This window comes from Podarcis tiliguerta, assembly GCF_965153285.1.
Source record: "Podarcis tiliguerta genome assembly, chromosome: 9".
Taxonomy (NCBI): domain Eukaryota; kingdom Metazoa; phylum Chordata; class Lepidosauria; order Squamata; family Lacertidae; genus Podarcis; species Podarcis tiliguerta.
Window position 1 is genome coordinate 45,710,023 of NC_139542.1, and position 22,830 is coordinate 45,732,852.

At 40.9% G+C, this 22,830-nt stretch overlaps 1 long non-coding RNA gene and 1 pseudogene across 2 annotated transcripts in view; both read left to right on the forward strand.

Annotated features, from left to right (window-relative positions):
• The window catches only part of LOC310685426, a 621,470-nt gene that overhangs the window by 75,185 nt on the left and 523,455 nt on the right, over window positions 1–22,830 (forward strand). The gene's annotated exons all lie outside the window — the stretch shown is intronic.
• Window positions 8,162–21,997, forward strand: LOC310685513 (small ribosomal subunit protein uS12-like; annotated as a pseudogene). The gene is made up of 2 exons (XR_014515496.1): window positions 8,162–8,281; window positions 21,271–21,997. The product of XR_014515496.1 is annotated as a small ribosomal subunit protein uS12-like (transcript).

Sequence of the window (22,830 nt, forward strand, 5' to 3'; positions counted from 1 at the left end):
AAGCTGACAGATGGGTGAATAGTCTGACCTGGAATAAGGCAGCACCTTATGTTCTCAGGCTGCACCTTTGCTGCAAGTCCTTTTCTCAAATGCTACTGGCACACTCTGGCTGGTTCTCTAATGGGCTCAGACAAAGATGATGGATGATGGACTCAAGGGCATCCTGATCAAATGACACCGAACTGGGAGGGGTGGCTAACACCCCAGAGGACAGGATCACACTTCAAAACGACCTTGACAGATTAGAGAACTGGGCAAAAACAAACAAGATGAACTTTAACAGGGAGAAATGTAAAGTATTGCACTTAGGCAAAAAAAAATGAGAGGCACAAATACAAGATGGGTGACACCTGGCTTGAGAGCAGTGCATGTGAAAAGGATCTAGGAGTCTTGGTTGACCACAAACTTGACATGAGTCAACAGTGTGACACGGCAGCTAAAAAAGCCAATGCAATTCTGGGCTGCATCAATAGGAGTATAGCATCTAGATCAAGGGAAGTAATAGTGCCACTGTATTCTGCTCTGGTCAGACCTCACCTGGAGTACTGTGTCCAGTTCTGGGCACCACAGTTCAAGAAGGACACTGACAAACTGGAACGTGTCCAGAGGAGGGCAACCAAAATGGTCAAAGGCCTGGAGGAACGGCTAAGGGAGCTGGGCATGTTTAGCCTGGAGAAGAGGAGGTTAAGGGGTGATATGATAGCCATGTTCAAATATATAAAAGGATGTCACATAGAGGAGGGAGAAAGGTTGTTTTCTGCTGCTCCAGAGAAGCGGACACGGAGCAATGGATCCAAACTACAAGAAAGAAGATTCCACCTAAACATTAGGAAGAACTTCTTGACAGTAAGAGCTGTTCGACAGTGGAATTTGCTGCCAAGGAGTGTGGTGGAGTCTCCTTCTTTGGAGGTCTTTAAGCAGAGGCTTGACAACCATATGTCAGGAGTGCTCTGATGGTGTTTCCTGCTTGGCAGGGGGGTTGGACTCGATGGCCCTTGTGGTCTCTTCCAACTCTATGATTCTATGATTCTATGAAAGACCCAGGGCCCTATTTGTGTCAGACTTGGACTTCAGATACTGTTGGACTCCCAACTCCCATCATTGCTGACTACTGTTGGCTATGTTGGCTGGGAGTGATGGGAGTTGGAGTCATCATCTGAAGGACTGCAGGCTCCCCACCCTTGTTCTCTGTGGATGAGATGCCATTAGCTGAATTTGAACTGTACAGTAAAGACTTTTTCAATAAGTCAAAGACATCATGACTAGTGGACTGTGCAATTAACAGGTTGAGAAATTACTGGGCTCTGTATATTAACAAGCTGTAATTTATTGAGGTGTAGGTCAACACATTTTGGGATTTAAAACACAATGTAATACAGTAGGGCTGTTTTATCAAGCTGTCCCATTTAACAGCCTGTGCAATTTAATGTGCTGCACAGGTGAAAACTAGGATGGTGCAAATTAATCAGTCCATGTTGTTTATTGGAGCTGTACAAAGGTATGTGGCTCATGCAACTCTTTGACTTAGTAGAGGCTATGTGTGTTTAGTAGGAGCTGCAATACATGGAGTTCAGGTTACTATTAGACCCACATGTCAAACACAATGTGATACTGTAGGAACTGAAAGAGAAGTTGAAGAATGACTACTCAAAGTAGAAAGATAGAAAAAGCTCCATAAATGTGGACTGAATGTTACCAAAACTTGAACATATTTTAATGGGTGAAATTAATACTTTTGAACAAGGATACACGTGAAATTAGAAGATTGAAATGCTGATCTCCCAGTATTAGACAAACCCCACTCTAGCTGCAAGCATTGAGTCCTAAGCAGTGCTGTTTTTTCTGGGGGGACGCATACCCCTAAGCATTTTGTGAATCTAAGTTTGGCCTCATTGAGGGGCAGTATTTCAATATGAGTAGGAAAATGAGAAGAAGAAGAAGAAGAGTTTGGATTTGATATCCTGCTTTATCACTACCCGAAGGAGTCTCAAAGAGGCTAACATTCTCCTTTCCCTTCCTCCCCCACAACAAACACTCTGTGAGGTGAGTGGGGCTGAGAGACTTCAGAGAAGTGTGACTAGCCCAAGGTCACCCATCAGCTGCATGTGGAGGAGCGGAGACGCGAACCCGGTTCCCCAGATTACGAGTCTACCGCCCTTAGCCACTACACCACACTGGCTCTCCTGGAGTACCCCTAAACATTTTTTTAGGGGAAGAAAAAGCACTGGTCAACTCAACTCAGTCTTCTAGAACTTAGCCCAAAATCAGATAACCAGGAATCAGCTGAAAAAGTGCTAGCAAGTATTTTGAAGCATACTAATTGCATGACAGCCCCTCAGCACAGCTTTTGATATTATTTTTTTAAAGTTTTTCAAACTGTGCACTTCCATCTTTTCAGGTGACCTTTACTAGCTTTAGTTTGTGATGCTCGTATCTGAGACTGAACTCAAAGAAACCAGAAGAGGGTAGGATCATATGATTTCTAATTGCTTTCCCTGTTGTCCTGGCTTGTAAACCTACAGAACATCATAGGGTGATGATCTGAAAACAGGCATTTTCCACCACTGTCTTTGTACTATGAGATTCCCTTCTTTCTACCATATGTGAAGCAGCAGATGTCTTGTAAAGGCATATTTTTTTTTTTGCCAGGCTGATCCATAAGACTGGACCTTGTTTTTATTTGTCTGAATTCCTGTATTTTGCTTTTATAGGCTTTTATTGATGTCATGTTTTTGTTTTGATCATATTGTTTATTGTTTTAATGGTGCACGCTGCTTAGAGAGTTTGTAAATATTGAACCATCAATTAAGCAATAAATTGAGGAAATTCCTAATGCTGTGTACCACAACCCATGGGCACGTTGACAGAAGCATCCACCAATTCTCTCTTCTTATTCACAGCTCTTCCCAGACCCATTGCTTTTATAAAGGGAAAGTTTTTTATGTAATTTGAAATTCAGCCTTCTTCTGAATATTTTTTGGTTAAAAAAAATCATTCAGCATTTGTATGTGTGTGCAGTAGAAATACAGTGGTACCTCGGAACTCAAACGGCTCCATTCTCGAACATTTCGGCTTCCGAACGCTGAAAACCTAGAAGTAAGTGTTCCGGTTCTTGAACATTCCTGGGAACATGAACGTCCGACGTGGCTTCTGCTGTGCAAAAACTTAGCTGTCGGCCAATCAGAAGCCACGCCTCAGAACTCAAATGTTTCATAAGTCAAACGGTCTTCCCGAATGGATTACGTTCGAGTTCTGAGGTACCACTGTATGTCTAAAATTTCTGTCCATGGATACAGATAGATATAGATATACACACATATACGTGTGTGTGTGTGTATACCTATACGCATGCATACATATACTGTGCTTGTCACTACTTGTCCATATTTGAAAAAGCATTATTTGAATAAGCATTATTCCAACATAGAAATGAAGAGAGAAACCTTTTGAAACAGATACTGAGAATTCAGAAGGCCTTCATAAGAAAAGTAGATCCCTTATAATACTAACAAAATTGTTTGACAATGAATACATTAGATTAACATGAAATGTATCAGAACATGCTTTACACTAGTCAGAGATTATTTGAATTATGAGGGAAAAAATAAATATTATTAGTTTATAGACTAGCTGGGGGGGGGGATGTAATGATCATAATTTCACCCAGCAATAAGAAAACATTTTGATGTCTTTAACTTTGTTCAATGAATAAAGTAATGAAGTACTAGCTGGATAGCTCAAAAGGTATTCTAAAATGGTATACTTCAAATGATCTTGATCAAAATACGATAAATATTTTTTTCTAATCTAAAAATAGCAGGCTAAGAGATGGCAATAAACAAAGTATGGATGCTCAAGTTACAATGAAGGAAGGAGTCCAAGAAATTAAAAACCTAAAAAGCAATAAAATGCCTGTGCCTAATGGCTTTATCTTTAACTTTTATAAAAAGATTTTGGAATATTTTAGCAAAGTCTTTGATGAAAGCAATTTATGAAGCCCATGAAAAGGGAATGCTTCTGTAACTGAGCACAGATTAATTGTAATACTAATTCCTGGAAAAGATAACTCAAATCTAGCATTTTATGGATCAATTTCCTTACTAAATCCTTTTACTATCCCATTTTAATTCATCCATTTTTTTAATTAGTTAATTTTGCAAGCTGTGCCTTTCCACTTTGCAAGGTAGTTTTACAATCCAGGATAAAGCGGTTTACAAATTGAAAAGCCACGTAAATGAAAGGCAGCAATCTAAAAGCACATAGGGTTTATGTGTATTTATCCACAATAAAATAATCTGAAGCAGCAGCAAGATTACAATAGCAACAGAGACTGTATTATGTTTTTATTCTTATGTTCCATAAAGGGCTACTGAACCCCAGCTCAGTCTCCCAGGATTTTGTGGGCACAACAGAAGAACCATATTTTCCCAAATGGATTTGGTCATTCATTAAGGTTGTAATCTAAAGCACTGCCTCTTTGGGTGGTTGTAGGGTCCTAGTTAGCTTTTAGCCTTTCTATCAAACAAAGGCAGATTACAATTATGCAAACTATGCAAGTACACACATGTTTTACACATCAGAACATTTAAATGTTCTCAATGCAGATGGAAATGTTCTTTTAGCACAGAAAATGCACAGCCCTGGTTGAAACTTGACATACGCAGGAAGATTATACTGATTATACAGACCATTAGTTAAGAACTGTGGACCCCCAGTTCTTCAAAACCATGCTATGGACCCCCTACTTTTAAAAATGTTGGTATCTCTGTGGTAGTTTTTGTTAGGTGAATGGTGCCACCATATCCTCTAACATTTTCCAGTACAAAACCGAGATGTTTGTCTTTCGGGTCGGGCTCCTGTACAAGTCACATGACCCTCACAAGAGCATGGTGCCCCAAAATGCACATTTTTGGGTGCCATGGCCACAATCTCATGGGGTTTGGGGCGCTGTGCTCTCATGTGAGAGCACGGCCACAATTGGATGACCTGGACAGTTGATGAGTATGTGGCACAGATCCTCTGGGTGGGTTACGCGGACCCCCTGGGATCTGTGAATCCCCAATTGGGAACCACTACTCCAGCTTATTATTGTCTATACTGACTTGCAGGAGCTCTCTAGGGTATCAGACAGGTGTCAATCTCAGCCAGAGATTGAAGTCGGAACCATTTCCATGCAAAGCATGTGCTTTCCCTCTCAGCTACAGCCCTTCCCCAATACTACACAGATTACTCTTCTGAAATGCATCTAGTTTTCCTCTGAAACCACTGACACTTCTTTTGTTTTGTTCCCACAACTGTCTTTGGAAGACTATTCCAAGGCTTTACTCAACTTAAATTTTCTTCTGATCACCAGCCAACAACATATTAATGGAGCGCTCATAGCTATTAGATCTTATTCCAAGAGTCCTGTACTTTTCATCCACAACTGTATTAATTCTCCTGAAATTATGGTATCAGTTATCATCACCAGCACCAAGGAATGCATGAAACCCACCTTGATCTATTTAGCCATTTATTGTTTACTATAATTGGTGATTGCTCATAGGCAGAGATTTTTCCCAGCTGGGGAGACCTAGGACCCTTGATTGAACCTATTTACGTGTAAACTATGAGTTCTACCACTGAGCAATAGTGTCCCCTTTTAAGGAAATCTGTTCTGGGTTGCTGTCTGATTGGGCTTACTTTGGAGTGAACACACAGAACAGGGATTATGTAGCTGTACAATACATCATCCACAGTTGTTAGACAGAAATGAAGAACTATTAGCCTACAGAGTATCATATGAATCTGCCGCCCTGGAGATGATGTTGGAGTCCCATCAGGGTCAGCTAGCATGTACTTCAAGATCTAGAAGGTTTAACTACATGCTAACTGACCCTAATGGGAGTCCAACCTCATCTTCCAGCATATCCATATGATACTCTGCAGGATAAAATGTGCAATAGTACTGTTGTACATGCTAATGGGTTAGGTTTGTGCTTTTTGGCCTGACTGGGCTTCTGTAATTTTCTTCCAGTTCTGCTTGCTGGGTGGAGCTTTTCCATCAGTCTAGTTGTGTTGCAATAAAGTAAGGTTTTGTCTGAATGCCTGATTACATGGTTGCTTGTTTTTTCTCTGAACCTCACCACAACAAATACCACTATTTAAAGACTGAACATGTTGGCTAACTTAGCTGGTGCTATTTTCACATTTCACTTAAGTGCCCTTTCCACAATTTTATCTCTTTCCTTGACCAGATCAATCCCTGCCATTTCCCCCCATTTAAAACTCTGTTGCGTTCCCCTCCCCCGTTTTCTTGGTTATCAGACCAAGCTCAGATCCAATTAATGAGTCATAGTGCCCAAATCCATGCCCCTGGCAAAAAACCATACCACGCAACCCATTATGGTAAGCGAATTAAAAGTCCATCTGAGCAGGTATCTGGTGTGTGTCTCAGTTCATTCTTCCATAATAAACTATGTTCTCCCCCTCATTCATTTGTCAATCATAGGAACTAAAGATTATCATTTGCTGTTTGTACGTGACACCAGCAATTTGCAAAGCCTGTTGGCAAGAAAATAAGGTTAGAATGACAGAGCGAGAAATTAAGCAGAAGTCTGATGCAATTAGGTATAACAATCAGTGCTCTAATTTCTGATTTATTGTTTCCTGTTTTCTTGCTGCGCTCAAGCCATGAATACTGTATGTGCTCCATAGAGGTCAAACAATTGCCTTATCATTCCCAGTAAAACCAAGAGGTCACCGTTAACAATATTTATTTAAACATGCAGGATGCTTCCCACTGCAGTTAGGAAATTGCTATTGCTAATAGCTTGTTGGCACTATTTCCTCATTTACACAATTTTTATAAAGACCAAAAGCCCTAGAACCAGCAAGGAGGGGGGGGGTATGTCAGATGTCCAGTTATTCCAATGGTATATTAGCTGGGTGTTGTTGTTTTTTTGTTATTGCCAGATTGCCTGTATTTGTGTCAGAACAAAGTACATCCCAGTTATTTAAACAAGTCAAAACAAAAGGACTTTTCCAAACATCTGCTTAGAAATGGTGGGCACAGAGAGTCCTTTTGCATTAACACTATGAAACATTGTCAGCTGTGAGCCAAATCTTGATCCTACTGAGATCAGCAAGAGTTTGCCACTGATTTCAATAGGATTAGGACTTGGCTCTTTAACTCTGCTCTGGCTGCCACTTTTGCCTTATGCATAGTTTGAGGTTTTTTGGACAACAGTCTCATTCTTGGTAATCCAGAGCCATTCATAAAGTATTATTATATAATCATTACAAATCCACTTGTAATGCAAATAGCTGTTATTTTTAGTGTGACAGTTTTATAGCGACACAGCACCCAAAGTCTGAAAAGAAATCTGCCCCAGAATTTTATTGAATTGGGTTTGTATGCACTAAATAAAGGAGGGGGAGGCAGGGCTGGCTATTAGGTAAAGTAACATATAAGGAAACTGTGCAATACTTGAAAATTAGCTAGCATGTTAAGACACAGCAAATATGGATTGCTCCATTCTGTTCCTCCTTCCACCCAGTTTTCCATTCCCACCATTGTGCTCAACAGCTAGTCAGCATTCTACAGCCACTGAGCATAGTCTTCATTGGACTATCCCCAATCCATTTGTACTTTTGTAAATTTTGGGGTTCCCCCAAGCTTACTGATACCTCTTATACCATACATTTTAAGAAGGAAGGTGTGGCTCAGTTAATTGACTGACACCCAAATAAAAAGTGGGCCATTCTGGATTATATAGGTGTACAGATTTCACTAGTGTGCCATTCCCTCAAACTCTGGTATATCTAAAGTTAATATGCCCACTAAATAACTTTTGCTTCTAGCCAGCAATTTCTTATCTGTGTGCAGAAAGATTCTGTCCATTTTTTCCTCAGAGGTGGCTTAAGTGCATTACAAAATATAAGCCCTAATTTTTCTTCAATTACCCCTTGGGCGGAAACGAGAAATTTCATTTTTGCCTCTGGTTTAATAATTTAATACTAATATTCCCTCCATTATTAGTTTTACTGGTAAACCAAGGAGCAAGCTGGCGGAGTCCAGCTGTGACCCCAGGGCAGGAACTTTCTGCCTGCTGTCACCTTCTGACAGTTTATGCTGTTAATTACCTCAGTCAACTGTAGCACAAGTACCTCTCTGTCTGCCAGCTGGCAGGCCTGAACTCGCAGCCTTGAAGATTTAGAACCTGCAACAAAGGGTTGTTAATGTAAACAGTTTACTGAATAATACACCCAGGCAATGGGAGACCCACCTCAGTAATCAAAGGTAGGCTCTTTTACATGGATGTGTTACCTTTAAAAGAAGGGACGAGCCTTGCTTCCATCTCCTTTCTCAGCCATTCTTCTCAGAGGAAGAGGGAGTGTGACATTCAGAGCAGAAAGAGAGCCTGCATTGTATAAAAAGTCACAGCGATTAAGACAAGGGTTCCGTGTACAGTCTGGGCAAGGATGTCAAATGTATAAGGCCATCTTTCAATTGATTGATTGATTGATGGTTCGAGTTAAGGAGAGGATAACTGGGGCGGGGGGACCCTCTTTGAAGTCATTTTTAGTACAAAAGTTTGTATTGCAAGTTTCCTGGACTGGCATTTTGAGTTAGCCAATAAAATAAAATTTGGATTCAAGAAACCTGTAATGTTTGTGTCCAATCTGTCTAGCCTTACTGAAATTCATGAAGGATCATGGGTTGCTGAAAAATACCCATCCACCCTGATTGAGAATGCCAAAGGAACTTCTATGTAAGCAAAGGCCATTCTGTGTGGAAGCTCCTTCCCTTCACCACCTTCACTTCAATGGAGGGAGCAGGTCATTGTACTCAAAGAAAGGCATGTGTACACAGAACTGACCATTTCTACTGGGCAGGCTTAGAAGTGTGCCATGAGAAAGGCTGAAGATGGGCCAAATTTAGGGGCAGGCAGCCCAAGTGACCAGCTGAGATGCTCAGCTCATTGAACTCTATCATGGACTATCTACTCAGGGTGGGTAGTGAAACACTTGTAAAGCTGGCAGTACTGGCCCAGTAGCCCAAATTGGATGAACTGTTGGTTTGTTTGTGTGCTAGAATGTTTAGAAGAGGATTCAAGAGTCTCATTTGCTCTCCTCACCATGATCTGGTGGGTGAGATGAGCCAAAGGCTTTCTCCAAACCCAGAGCTATAGAGGAAAAGGGATGAACCCTACCCCACTCCCAAAGTTTGGCCGAAGCCATGCAGCTTGGCTCTGTGCTTGTCAAAAGTCACGGTGAATTGATCAGGCTTCTAAGCACTTCACTGCAACAGATGGTAGTTACTGCTCTGGCATAATTTACACAGGCACAAGAGAATGTTTATAATAGTGGTGCTACTGACTCTCAAGCTTTGGAATTGTTGAAATATATACAAAATAATAATAATCAATTTGAGTTGGGCCACTCCAATTGGGTCTACTAGACCCAACATTTTAAAGCAACGTAGCCTCAGGTTTTTTCCTGGGACCCCTCTGGGATTAGGGACCCTGAAGCTTAAGCTTCATTAGTTTCATAGTAGATCTGCCGTTGATGCCACCTCACGGCTCATCACATGAGTGGAAGCAGCAGGAACCTGTAAAAATGGTGGGAAAATGTTTCCATATTATGGGGGCTGCAAGCAGATATTTTCCAGAATCAAATAACATAGAAATGAGCATTAAACTTGCACTATATCCACTTGTATCCCATTAGTTTTCTGGAACTGGCTTTTACATCATGTAAAAGCTCAAATATAATGGACAAATTTAGGGAAACGTTGGGGAAATGGAATAAACTGCCGTGTGAATGCAGCTAGAGTTTCATTTTAGATTAGATAAGATTTTCTCAGCCATGGGTGGGTGTGTTGTCATTGTTGCACCACATTTACACACACAGTACATGTGTGTGTGTGTGTGTGTGTGTGTTCTAAAATAAACTTGGGAAGAAGCTGTTGGAGAAGAATGCCATCTAGGATCCATCTTGGATGAGAAAGTAGTTGTAACTGGCAATGGTTCAAGGCACTTTTTTTGTTTGTATCTTTGTCATTCACAACAGCAGGCGTAAACGTAAATGTAGGTTTTTTTCCGGAGTGGAAGGAAATGTCATGCTTGCCTTTGGCACCAAGATAGGCTTGTGACAGATCAAGTTGCTCCCTTTTGATGTTGTCCAACAGATCTTACAATCAAATTTTACAAGCTAACAGAAGTTGTGAATTATAGTTAGATGGACCTCATAAACAAAAACTAAAACTTATGCATACAAGAGAATATTGAAAAGTTTGCAAAAAGCTGTCAACATGTGATGTGCCAGTGGATTTCTCTTCCTCCCATTTTATTGTGTCTTTTCTCTAGATAGAAGTACGTCTGCCAAGTATGTGTACATGGATTTATGCTTCCAAATGAAACAAAGCTGTGGCATTATTATTCCAAAACCTCTCCTAACATACCTCAATCCATATATATTTACCATAGCTCGACTTGGTTATTGCTTGGGGTTGAGTTTGTTTTTTCTATGTAAGGCCAAAAGACCAATTTAATGAAAAAACAGCTCTGCTAAAGTGTTTCTTTGTATTTGACATTATCAGCCAGGTAATTTCGTTGTCCCCGAAGGGGGCAATGACAATAAAGATATTATTATTATTATTATTATTATTATTATTATTATTATTATTATTACTGCTGGAAGTGGATGCACAGAAAAGGTCACAGATAGCATCATGAGATGAGTGTTTGAAATAAATGGCTGTATCTTACAGTATAATCCATGATGCAGAATCTGAGTGGCCCTCGTGTACTGATCTCTCTCTCTCTCTCTCTCTCTCTCTCTCTCTCTCTCTCACACACACACACACACACACACACACACAGCATTTCCCATCAAGAGTTGGCAGCAGCCAGTTAAAATTGTCACCACTTTAGTGGAATATCACCTGGCCATCTTCAACATAAATATATGAATCTACTTTAGTTTAAGACAGACTGCTGGTCTATCTAACCCTGTATTGTCTACTCCAACTGGAAATGTTTTCCAAGGTCACAAGCTTTTCCAGCCCACCTACCTGAAACCAGGGGTTAATTTCAGGGTAAAGCCAGATGGGTTGAACGTACCCCCACTTTCCCAGGGCAGGCTTTTGCCAGCGTTTCCCCACTCTCATCAACGATGTAAACATTTCAGTGACTCATAAAGTCTCCCTTTTTGCTCTGGCGGCCAAAAAGATCAGAAAGAAGACCCTGGACAATATAGCAGTGAAACTGTAAGGGAGATGCAGAGATCTAAATAGAGACTATTATTTGTGCCATGGCATCCCTTTATGTGTATCTATTTTTGATTCAGATTTGCAATGGCCAATAGCTAGTACAATAAAGTTATTTGAATTGGATTGTCCATTATGCAATGTTTCTTACAGGTAGTTTTGAAGAGTATAGAAATAACACTCATTTATGCATACATTTTTCTTGGGAATTGTTTGCAGTTTCTTTTTTTCTTTTTCTTTTTGCCAAACACAAAGTTTCAGTCTGTTTAGAGTTTGCTTCATTATGTTGTAATTATTGATTCTTTTATTACACTATAGAAGTAAGGCTGGTGGTGCTCATACCAAAGATCACATATTTCTGTCTTGATTGGCTATTATAGCAAAAGCAATATATATATTATAAGCAAAAGCAAAACAGAGGCCACAAAACAATAGATACACAACGCTATTGCAAATCAGTGGGTGTAAATATATATAGATCTAACTCTGTGGTAGCCTGTGGCCTGACTCACAGATTAGTGATTTGCTGCTACTGTAGTTGTACCAAGAGTGCTTATTATTCACAAGGACAGTTAACACCAATGAAGGACTAATCTAAATTTAAAATGGCATCGTTCCTTTCATGTAACCTTTTAGCTGTTTGCCTAGGTGTTTATTAAATCCTGAGTGCAGTCCATTATTTTGGTCTTGCTTCTCTGTGTTTATTCTTCCACTTACACACACTCACCATAGAGACACATGCTGTATTGCTGCATTCTAGACAAATGAAAATAATCATTATGCCTTGAGAAAACTCTAAACAGCAACCGAGACAGGATTTGCAGAAAGGATGTTGGGTAGGAGGAGAAAAGAGGAGGAGAGAATGTTAATGCATGACAGCAGTGAAATTACACAGATAAATTTCCGAGTTCTTTTATCTTGTAAACATCCTAATTATCAACTTCAAAGGAACAGGGAAAAGACATTCCCTCTTCTTCTGTGCCAAACTGGGAGAACCAAGTCTCCTTTAAATCTCATATGGGAGATATGAGGAGCCTTTGAATGCATCATTGATTTTTATGAGTAGCAATGAGGTGAGAAGTATTCTGGTGTGTGGCACAGGCCTTCATTAAAAAGTGTGAAACGGAATGGCTTATAGTTAAAAGGAGCAATTTGTTCCAACATACTTGCTAAATTGTGCTGTAAGTATGCCAGGTCAATGGAGTACATTTTCCTCCAAAGCATTTGCATGCAATTCTCTGTCCCTGTTGAGGGGGCAGTTCCTACTAATTGCAAACTAACAAGCTGGCGAAACAATATTTATACTGACATTTGAAAGGGAATTAACAGCAACTCACAAGAGGAGCGGAAGGATCCTGAAATGCCTTCAGTCTGCTGGTGGAGCCTATTATTTTGTCAACCTTTTGAATTAAAAAGCCTTGCAATTATAGTACTAGTACAGTGTACTGTATATGAAAAGCTAGCTCGAGTATTCCTTGAGCCTTTTGTCTTGCTCACATCAGTGATCTATTCACCTGACTGCAGAGGTGTATTTCGGGCAGTGCAACCAGTCCACTGCACTGGGTGCTGAGCCTAGTGGGTGCTGGAGCTGTGACATAGTGCACTAAGCAGAACGGAAGGTGAGAGGCAGGGGGAGAGCCAAATTTTGGCCTTGCACAGGGCACTGCTAAAATTTGAAAGACCAAAGTCTGTCCCTGCTGAGTGATACCCCATGAGATCCAGGTGTTTCATCGACCATAAAGTCTACAGATTCCACAACTCCTGATACTCTAAAATGCAGTTTCGAGTATGTAGAAGTTTGGCTTCCAACTGCACATTACATCTGTTCTTGTGAACTGGAAACTCACACAAGCATTTGTGAAAGCAGGCGGAATCATATGGGTACTTGCAGAATGTTGCATCTTTTATTTTCGACACTGTTCACAGTAGATCAAGATGGAAGTTCTACGCAAGCATTTAATCTATCCCAACATACAAGTACTGTAAAATACCCTCCCCCCCAAAAAAAAATGCATTCAACCTGATATTTATCTATATACTTTCAAGTCTTTCTAAGACATGTTTGTTGCATTTATATCCCAATTTTCTCCCATGGTGGAACTCAAAAAAGTATACCTAGGGTTCCCTGGTGGCCTGATATCCATTATGTAAGTTATGCTGGCTAAAGCCCTGAATTGTGGTTGGCTGATTGTAGTGGCTTTCTCTCAAATTGCGTTAATTGAATCTTAGCTATGTTTCGTTTTGGGGAGGAGGGGCTGTTACTTTCAGCCCTGCAGAGAAATTTGGCCTGACTCCAAAGAACCTAGACTAGATCCTCATACACAAGAGAGCTTTATACTTTCGTTACTTAAACAGCAGCTCTGTAAGCCACATGGCAACTTTCTTTAGAAACTGGGGAGAGGGGAGGTTCAAAAACAGCTTGTAATATGGGTTAGCTGTTCAAAGGAAGGAAGTAAAAAATTCCACTAGGCATGGCCAATCCCTTGGATGCACCTATAGTGACTCTTTGGATCCCTGCCATTGAATATACATTAACTTTAATAATGCAGAGGGGGGAAAGAAAGCAGATTTCTAATGCTGCGATTGCATCCCAAACATATTGACATGGTATGGATTATATGCTTTGATCTAGATGGAAAGGGCTGGTGAAAGTTGGACTTGCCAGTCTTTTCCAACTCTATGGATCTCTAAGTCCCATTAACATCAGCAGAACATGTTCACAGATGTGTTTAGAATCAAAGCTGGGTGCTGGAATTCTCAAGTCACTTGCTGAAATCAGTTATACTACCCAAAGGTTCACACTTTGAGGATCGTGTCTAGTTTTCATCAATGAGATGATGTGCTGGATGTTAAGTTTTGCTGCCAATTCCCCCCACCTCGGCACTGTTTTACTGGGTCTGTTTCTTGGGGTTTTGTACTCTCTTTATTGTAATGAACTGTTCTCTCTCTCCCCCACCCCCTTTTCATTTAATGTTATGCTTCATGCTTCTGACCAGCTTAGGGAGGGTGGTGCGATGCTCCAACGGGTCCAAGAGCCCTTCTGCCACCTTTTCAAAACTAACCTGGCTTTGGGAAGGAGGCAGGAGGGCTCCAGCATCCTTTCAGATGCCTGGTGACTCCTTCCCAAAGCCCAATAAGCTTCTGCCTGACTTAAGGAGGCACGATGCTCATGCGCATGGTGTCAAGATAGCGCCCCCACCCAATTGCCCTTGCAAGCTGGTGCCTCTAGCCCTAACTGTTCCCCCATGAAAAACTTCACCGCACACCACTGATCTCAGTCATGATCCTTCCACTGCAATTTAGGAAGAGGAGTAAAACAATTGGTTTAAGGCAATGATATTTCAAAAGGGAATCGTTAAAGTGGTAGTGTTGATTCCTAGACAGGAGACATAGACCAAAGAGGTGTAAATGACAAGAGTAACCTAGGAAATGGTTACAGTTATCTATAAAGCCATAACTGACCAGGGAGCAGCACACTAGGTCACTGGGGCATATGTGAAACTAGTGATCTGAATAAAAAGAAAGAAAGAAAACCAAATTTTCTGAGGTCTTGGGGGGGGGGGAGCATGCTGAACAGGGAAAATGTGAGGGCGTGTGTGTTTTGTCCACCATTTCATGCAAATATCCATGAAAAGTGAACGAAGAAAGCATGGCTATTTTGGACCATCGCGGAAAGAGTGTGAGTCAGCCCAAATAACGATCCATGCAAATAAAGAGAGTGTTGTTTATTTATTATTATTATTAGAAGAAGAGTCTGGATTTGATATCACGCTTTATCACTACCCGAAGGAGTCTCAAAGCAGCTAACAATCTCCTTTCCCTTCCTCCCCCACAACAAACACTCTGTGAGGTGAGTGAGGCTGAGAGACTGCAAAGAACTGTGACTAGCCCAAGGTCACCCAGCAGCTGCATGTGGAGGAGCAGAGACGCGAACCCAGTTCCCCAGATTACGAGTCTATCGCTCTTAACCACTACACCACACTGGCTCTCTATTAGTAAATACCTTTGTACTATATATACTGTTATGGCACTTCATTACCAAGCTGATTATAAATTTGAAATACATAAATCAGCAGGTCAACAAATAGATAAGACATAAGCAATAAATATTTCAGACTTCCAATACTCCTGAAATTACATTAGTCTACATTACATTATCCTATAATCTATCCTCAGCCCCAGAAATTTCCTACTCTTTTCTTATATATTGCACAACCAGTTTCCAATTATTTAATCTGTCCTTATACTCCCTCTCCTTCCTTAATGTTATCATTAGTTTAATAATACCCATCTGTTCCCATGGGCTTCTAATTAATTCCTTCTTTCTGGGCTTGTGGTTGTACTCCTGAATCTCCACAAACACGACCCTTATGTATATATTTATTTAAGAAGGATGATAATATGCAATGCAAAAATATGTAAATATAATTAAAATCTGTCCATAAGAATACTTACAATTCTGTATTAAAAGGCAACAAAGGTCATGATAAACAAGAATGTCTTTAGCATGTACCAGAATTGTATTGCCACTTGATACATAGGTGGAATATTCTTCACGAGTGATTCTAATTACCACCTCTAATGCTTTATCATTCACAGTTCCCCATCCAGGGGTCCTTAACCTTTACCTTTACAAGGCTATAGTCCACAGGAGTGGTAATGACTGAATTCTATACACCTGCCACTCTCAGACCTGCCCATCCTGGTCAAGAGTCACCCCCCCACCCACACACACACAATTAAGTAATGCTTAAATACACATGTCCTAGACACTTGGACTTGGACTACAGACATTTGTCCTGATTGTGAATAAATTGTTGAGTTTCTATTCATTTCTTTGAAATCCCACATGGAATTGGTACCACCCCTTCAGAAAAGAAGGCTGGGCACTTCTCTGAGCGAGTGATGATTTGGAAGAAATCTATGGCTTGCTGTCATAGAGGCCACCCATTTTATGAGGCACAAAATTTCATGCTAATAACTCAAAAGAAACTTTTGACAGACCATAATATGAAGTCTTTGGGCGCACACTTTCAAGTTCACTTACTGATTTTTTGACATATATATAAGGACCTCTGGTGCCAAGGTTATGAGGTAAATACCACATCTGTGCTGATCAAACCATTCTCAGGAAAAGGAGGTATACATAGGAAGCTGTCAGGTCATTGGTCCATCTATCTCAGGATTTTATACACTGACAGACCACAGTTGTCCAGGATTCTCTCCAATCTCTCCTTGGAGATGCTAATGCCCTCTACCACTAAGCCATGGTCTTTCAGTACTGGCTTGATAAGTGTATGTTCTTTTAAACTGACCACTGTCAAGGAACCAGAACAAAACCTTAAACAAATGGGAGAAAAACAAATGGAAGAAAAAGCTCTTTTCAATCTGCCACTCACAACAGGATGAATTGGTTTCCTCAGAAGTTGGCAGGATCTGTAAGTGAGTGAAAATTTGGGCTATGTGGTTGAGAATTAGAGAAAGCTGGGCTCATTATGGGTTTCCCCCCTTCTTTAGTTCTCCTTTTTTATTGATTTTGTTCATATATGAAACAGAAAGTGCTGGCACACATTAGCCTTATTTAGCACAACTGGGAGATATTGCGTGTGCAGCAGGTCTTCTAACATAGCAGCGGCCAAAAAATTGAAAACAGAGCTGCTGCAATGAAAGGTATTTTGCAGCGGAGTATCCAAGAAAATTGATGCTTTTGAAAGAGATGACTTTTCCCTAAACATATAAGAGAGCAGAGGAGACAGAGCAGCCCATCACCAAACAAATTTCAGCTGTATAAAGTTATGACATGGTGTAAATAAAAAAACCTAACATCTCCCAGGATTGCTAAAGATGCTCTACTGCAGCATCATGTCCTCTTATTTTTGAAGGTCAGTGTGCATTCTTCTGTAGCCAAAATGAAGAAAACAGAGAGGATGGATGACCCCAAACATAGCCAATGAGGATTGAGAATGCCAGGTAGACACAGGGTTAAAAAAAATCAGTGGGATGGGCAAGGCTGACAGACTGGAACATTGAACAGGATCACTGCACTCTATCACATTTTGTAGTTGCAATAATAGACTGCCAGTGATCAGAACCTTTATTCTAGGAAGGTAGTCTCCAGTCCCAACTTTAGCCCAAACATGAGTTACAGCACCCTGTCTTTTAATTATATATATTTTCATGACAGTAGTGCAACTTAGGGCAAGTGTTGAAACCCAAGTTGAAGCCCAGTGTTTTAGAATACATCATAGGGCTCTCAGTGCTATACTCCAAATTACTTTTCATTGCCCATGTGCTCTAGATATAGGGGGTCAAATCTAATGCTACCATTCCACTAGTGCAGCAGAGTTCTGTTTCCACAATGGAACTTCCCCCTCCTCTCCCCTGAACCCTCAAAATCTGCTCCCGAAGGTGCTCCAATTCCTGGGAGCAGGTTTTGAGGGTGTGCGGGGAGAGGAAAGGGAAGTTCTGTTTCTTGAGCAGACCTCTCTGCACACAGCATTGGACACAACCCACAGATTCCTGCAGGTGTATCCAGAAGAAGAAGAAGAAGAAGAAGAAGAAGAAGAAGAAGAGGAGGAGGAGGAGGAGGAGGAGGAGGAGGAGTTTGGATTTGATATCCCGCCTTTCACTCCCCTTCAGGAGTCTCAGCACGGCTAACATTCTCCTTTCCCTTCCTCCTCCACAACAAACACTCTGTGAGGTGAGTGGGGCTGAGAGACTTCAAAGAAGTGTGACTAGCCCAAGCTCACCCAGCAGCTGCATGTGGAGGAGCGGAGACACGAACCCGGTTCCCCAGATTACGAATCTACCGCTCTTAACCACTACACCACACTGGCTCTTAAATATAATTCCAGCTTTTTGCACCATGAAATATCTGCAGAATTGTGCAATATGCAGATTATTGTAAGCTATCAGTGGCAGCGCCCAACATATGTCAAAAAGTGCTTCAAATATATTAATTTTTTTTACCCCCAGCATCTTATTTTGTAAATACTTGAAGGAAATTCAACAGAGGAGAATCCCGACCCTGATTCATAAGTCTCTATTTATGTCTTTGAGATGTAGCCCATATGGTACAGAACATTGCAGCCAGCCATGCTCAGTACTTAAGGTCAGCTCAAACAAATAAGGACAAAGCTGTTGTATTAGTAGGATATATTATCCTGTGTATGGATTCATGCAGGTTCCATTAGCAATAATGAACAAGGCATTGCAAGTATCCAGAAAGGGGGTAGGAAGGCAAATCCTCTGCAAATCATGATTGGCTGGATGCAATTGGTACTGCATGATACAAATGAAAGCACTGGTTACCTATCCCAAATGCTAAGATCACAAGAATATGCTTCTCGTGTTGTTCGAGCTCATTCAGGAGTCATAAATGTTTCTTATAATGTCAGTAGTAAGGTAAAAAAGGTAAAGGACACCTGGATGGTTAAGTTCAGTCAAAGGTGACTATAGGGGTTGTGGAGCTCATCTCGCTTCAGGCCGAGGGAGCAGCGTTTGTCCACAGACAACTTTCTGGGTCATGTGGCTAGCATGACTAAACCGCTTCTGCCACAATGACACACCGTGATGGAAGCCAGAGTGCACAAAAACACCGTTTACCTTCCCGCCGCAGTGGTGCCTATTTATCTACTTTCACTGGTATGCTTTCAAACTGCTAGGTTGGCAGGAGCTGGGACAGAGCAATGGGCGCTCACCCCGTCGTGTGGACTTGAACAACCGACCTTCCAATCAGCAAGCCCAAGAGGCTCAGCGGTTTAGACCACAGCACCACCCGCGCCCCTAATGCCAGTAATATGATATCCATTAAAATGTAAATGGATGCTAAGCAAGGATTTGAAAAATAGATATATCCTATAGATAGTATATTCAAGATGACACAACTGGGATTTGTGTTCTCTTTGTATAATTGGGTTACCACTATGATATTAAATATGTCAGGCCAAATCTGACTAAACTGAAGTGCTTTGATGTCCATTGATTTCAACAGAAAAGTTAAAAAGCAATCCTGTACAAACTTACTTGGGAGTAGGTAAAAACACACACATTTGGAATCCAAATCTCTTCTATCTCAAATAACGTTAACAAGCTCCAGCTATGTTGTGTGAATGTGGAGAGGGAGATGTGGGATGAGGGAACTATTATAGAACCAAACACAAAGGAAAATTAAATAATTTGTCCGTTGGCACAGATTTCTGAGCTTCCAGATATCCACCGAGTCATTTTTCTCCAGTGACAATAATTAATCTCACTCCCAGACTGCACAGCCAAACATTTTTTTAATGAGCTTGTTAAGTGTGCTTACCTATCCTTGTTAACTCTGGGGTGGGAGAGTTTTATAGAAACTTGGAGCAGATGCTGGCAAGACAGATCTAACGTGTGGTCGTTTAATCAGAAATACCATGCTATGAAATATTAAAGATAAAATATTGGCCTTGGATTTTCCCCTCCTCTGTTTTGGTCGGCGTACACAGAGGCTATTATAGTGACTATTTCCATGCTAATGAAAAGAAAACTTAGATCTTGAATGCCATACAGTGGGTGTAAATTATTACAGTGGTTTCACATTTTCATGTGATTGAGGCAACAGAAGTAAGCTCATAAACAAGATACTACTAATTATACAGAGGAGAAGTCATAAAGTCACCAGTGGATGCATGCCTTATATTCATGGACACATCGTTAAAATGTTCAGACTTGCTATCAAATTCTACATTTAATACTAGACCCAACAGCATTAAACCCTCCCAACAAGAAAATCAGATTGGTTAATGATCCTTTTTTGTCACACAAGTTTTATATGTCTGCTGTTGAAGCAGCTGGGTGATTTTCTGTTTCTGGACAGCTTAATCACTGGATGATTAAAATAATTCTTATCTGTGCTACTTGGTACATATAAAGTCTGAAGATGTTTCAACATCCTGAGTTGCAAGTAGACATATTTAACACATAAGAATTTTTTGTTTTGTTTTGTTTTTAAAGTTTTTACACATCTTGTCTTTTTTTCGTTTTTGCTTTGGAATGTGTGAACTTAAATAAATAAGTAGTTTATTTATATATATAAAAAATGTATATATCTCTATTCAGAAAAAAAGGAATCAGAGTGGTTTACAACCACTTGTAGGGTCTGGATTCTGTTTGCTTTACTGTAAGAGTTGTTTGTTTTTTAGTCATCATTGTCATATTTTATTTGGAGGTTCCTTCTGTTTGATGGCTTCATAAATAAAATGATCTTGGTGGCACAGAGTGTCTTCCATCCATTTTGGCTCATGGCCCAGCATTGGCCTAATTTAGACAAGGACAGCCTAAGTACTATTGTCTACACTCTGGCTATTTCTAGGCAATACATTCTGCATGGCATTGCCTTTCTGGGTGGTTTGGAAACTGTAGCGGGTGCAGAATTCAGCAGCCAGGTGGCTCACCAGAGCAAAGCAGTACAAGCACCTAGCACCAATCCTGACCCAACTGCACTGCAAGCAGCAGCACCCTCTCCAGTGCCAACAATGTATGGGAAAATGTGGCATCAGTTTGCCATTTTTTCCAGTCTTATGTTGTCCTCCACATTTCTATATCAGTTTGTGATTTGGGGGGGGGGGGGCATGGAAAAAGTTATCGTGAATATTCATTAGGATCTTAGTGTCAATTTCTCAAAACATGCGCAATTTTTGGTATGCAATTTTCCCCAATAAGCATATTTTTGCAAAGCAATTTCCCCTAACAAAATGCGTTTTTGTGTCTTGCATTTTCTTCTTCTAATATATGCATTTATATGCACACTTTCCCCTAGTGTATATTTATTTTTTGACATATAACCTGGCTGAAGAACTGCATTGTGCAATTCAGGGACATGCAAATTTTGAAGAAAGGCTGTTGGTGTATTGCTTTGGAAAGGGCAAAGTAGGTAGGCTCACTTTTAAATGTGAACTTAATTTAATGTAAGGTAGCCTGGTAACAACAGGTGTATCATCCTATTTTTCTCTCTCTCTGCTTGACACAGCCATGGATGTGTCATCTAGGGCAACAGATGCAGGATTCCCACTGCCTTCTGGGGGTCTTCTCAGAAGAACAAGATCAGCAAGCTCAATTCCAAGTCTCCTATTTGGCAACTTCCCCTCCTGATCTCCCAGGCACTTTAACAACCAGTTGCATACTCTAAACAGCCTACGCAATGTGAGAGGACAACACACCCTTGAGTGGCTCCAGAAACCAGTACATCTCAGATATCCCATTCAGGCTTGGGTTCCTTCGGGCGAACCGGCAACAGCTGCAGCAGGAGGAAGATGAGCAAGTGCGGTGGGCTTCAGACAGCCAAGAAGCTGGGCAGTCATTGCCGAGACCAGAAATGGCATGGCAAACAATACAAGAAGTCACATCTGGGTACTGCTTTGAAAGGGGGGAGCTTCCCATGCCAAAGGAATTGTCCTGGGAAAAGTTGGTTGAAGCTAAGTAGGCAAATTCTGCCATCAGGAAGTGTGTCCGAGTTCAGCTCATCAAGAATGGAAGGAAAATAACAGCCTTTGTTCCTAAATATGGTTGTCTGAACTTCATTGAGGAGAACGATGAAGTGGTTGGTGGGTTTGGTTGGAAAGGGCATGCTGTTGGTGACATTCCCGATGTTCGCTTCAAGGTTGTTAAAGTAGTCAATGTTTCTCTGTTAGCATTGTACAAAGGCAAGAAATAGAGACCAAGATAGTAATATCTGTGATGCTGCATTCAGCTATAATAAAACTTAGCATTTGACAATATGTTTCTGAGGAATCTTTTCATAGTAGTTCAGCTTTTTGTTAGCATGGAAGTAAGTGGCACTGTGGGTAAAACCTCAGTGCCTAGGACTTGCCGATCGCATGGTCGGTGGTTCGAATCCCCACGGCGGGGTGCGCTCCTGTTGCTCGGTCCCAGCGCCTACCAACCTAGCAGTTCGAAAGCACCCCGGGTGCAAGTAGATAAATAGGGACCGCTTACTAGCGGGAAGGTAAATGGCGTTTCCGTGTGCTGCGCTGGCTCGCCAGAGCAGCTTCGTCACGCTGGCCACATGACCTGGAAGTGTCTGCGGACAGCGCTGGCTCCCAGCCTCTAGAGTGAGATGAGCGCACAACCCTAGAGTCTGTCAAGACTGGCCCGTACGGGCAGCGGTACCTTTACCTTTACCTTTAATTTCACAGCAAAATTCTCTCTTTGTACAAGTTGGGTTGTTTTACATGGCTTTTCTTACTGGTCCTGTACAAGTGTGGTTTCTAATTGGACTGTATATGATTCTGAACCACAGAAATGAAAGCGGTATAAAGGAATGTCTACATATTAGCGACACTTTAAAATTCATTGAGTCAGTTATTTAATACTTGTGCAGCAGTGTGTCACTTTCTTTTAAGTATTGACATAACTAAATGTTAAATGACAATTTTTTGCTTGATGCTTGTGTTGCTGGGCTTGCTTATTAAAAAAAGGAGAAAACTAAAAAAGAAAAGAAAAAAGATATCCAATTCAGCAGTAAATTCAAAATTATAGAAGGTAGGAATTGGGGAATGACAGTGAATATGCAGTTCAAAATGGAAATAAACACTCATATTTTTATTTAA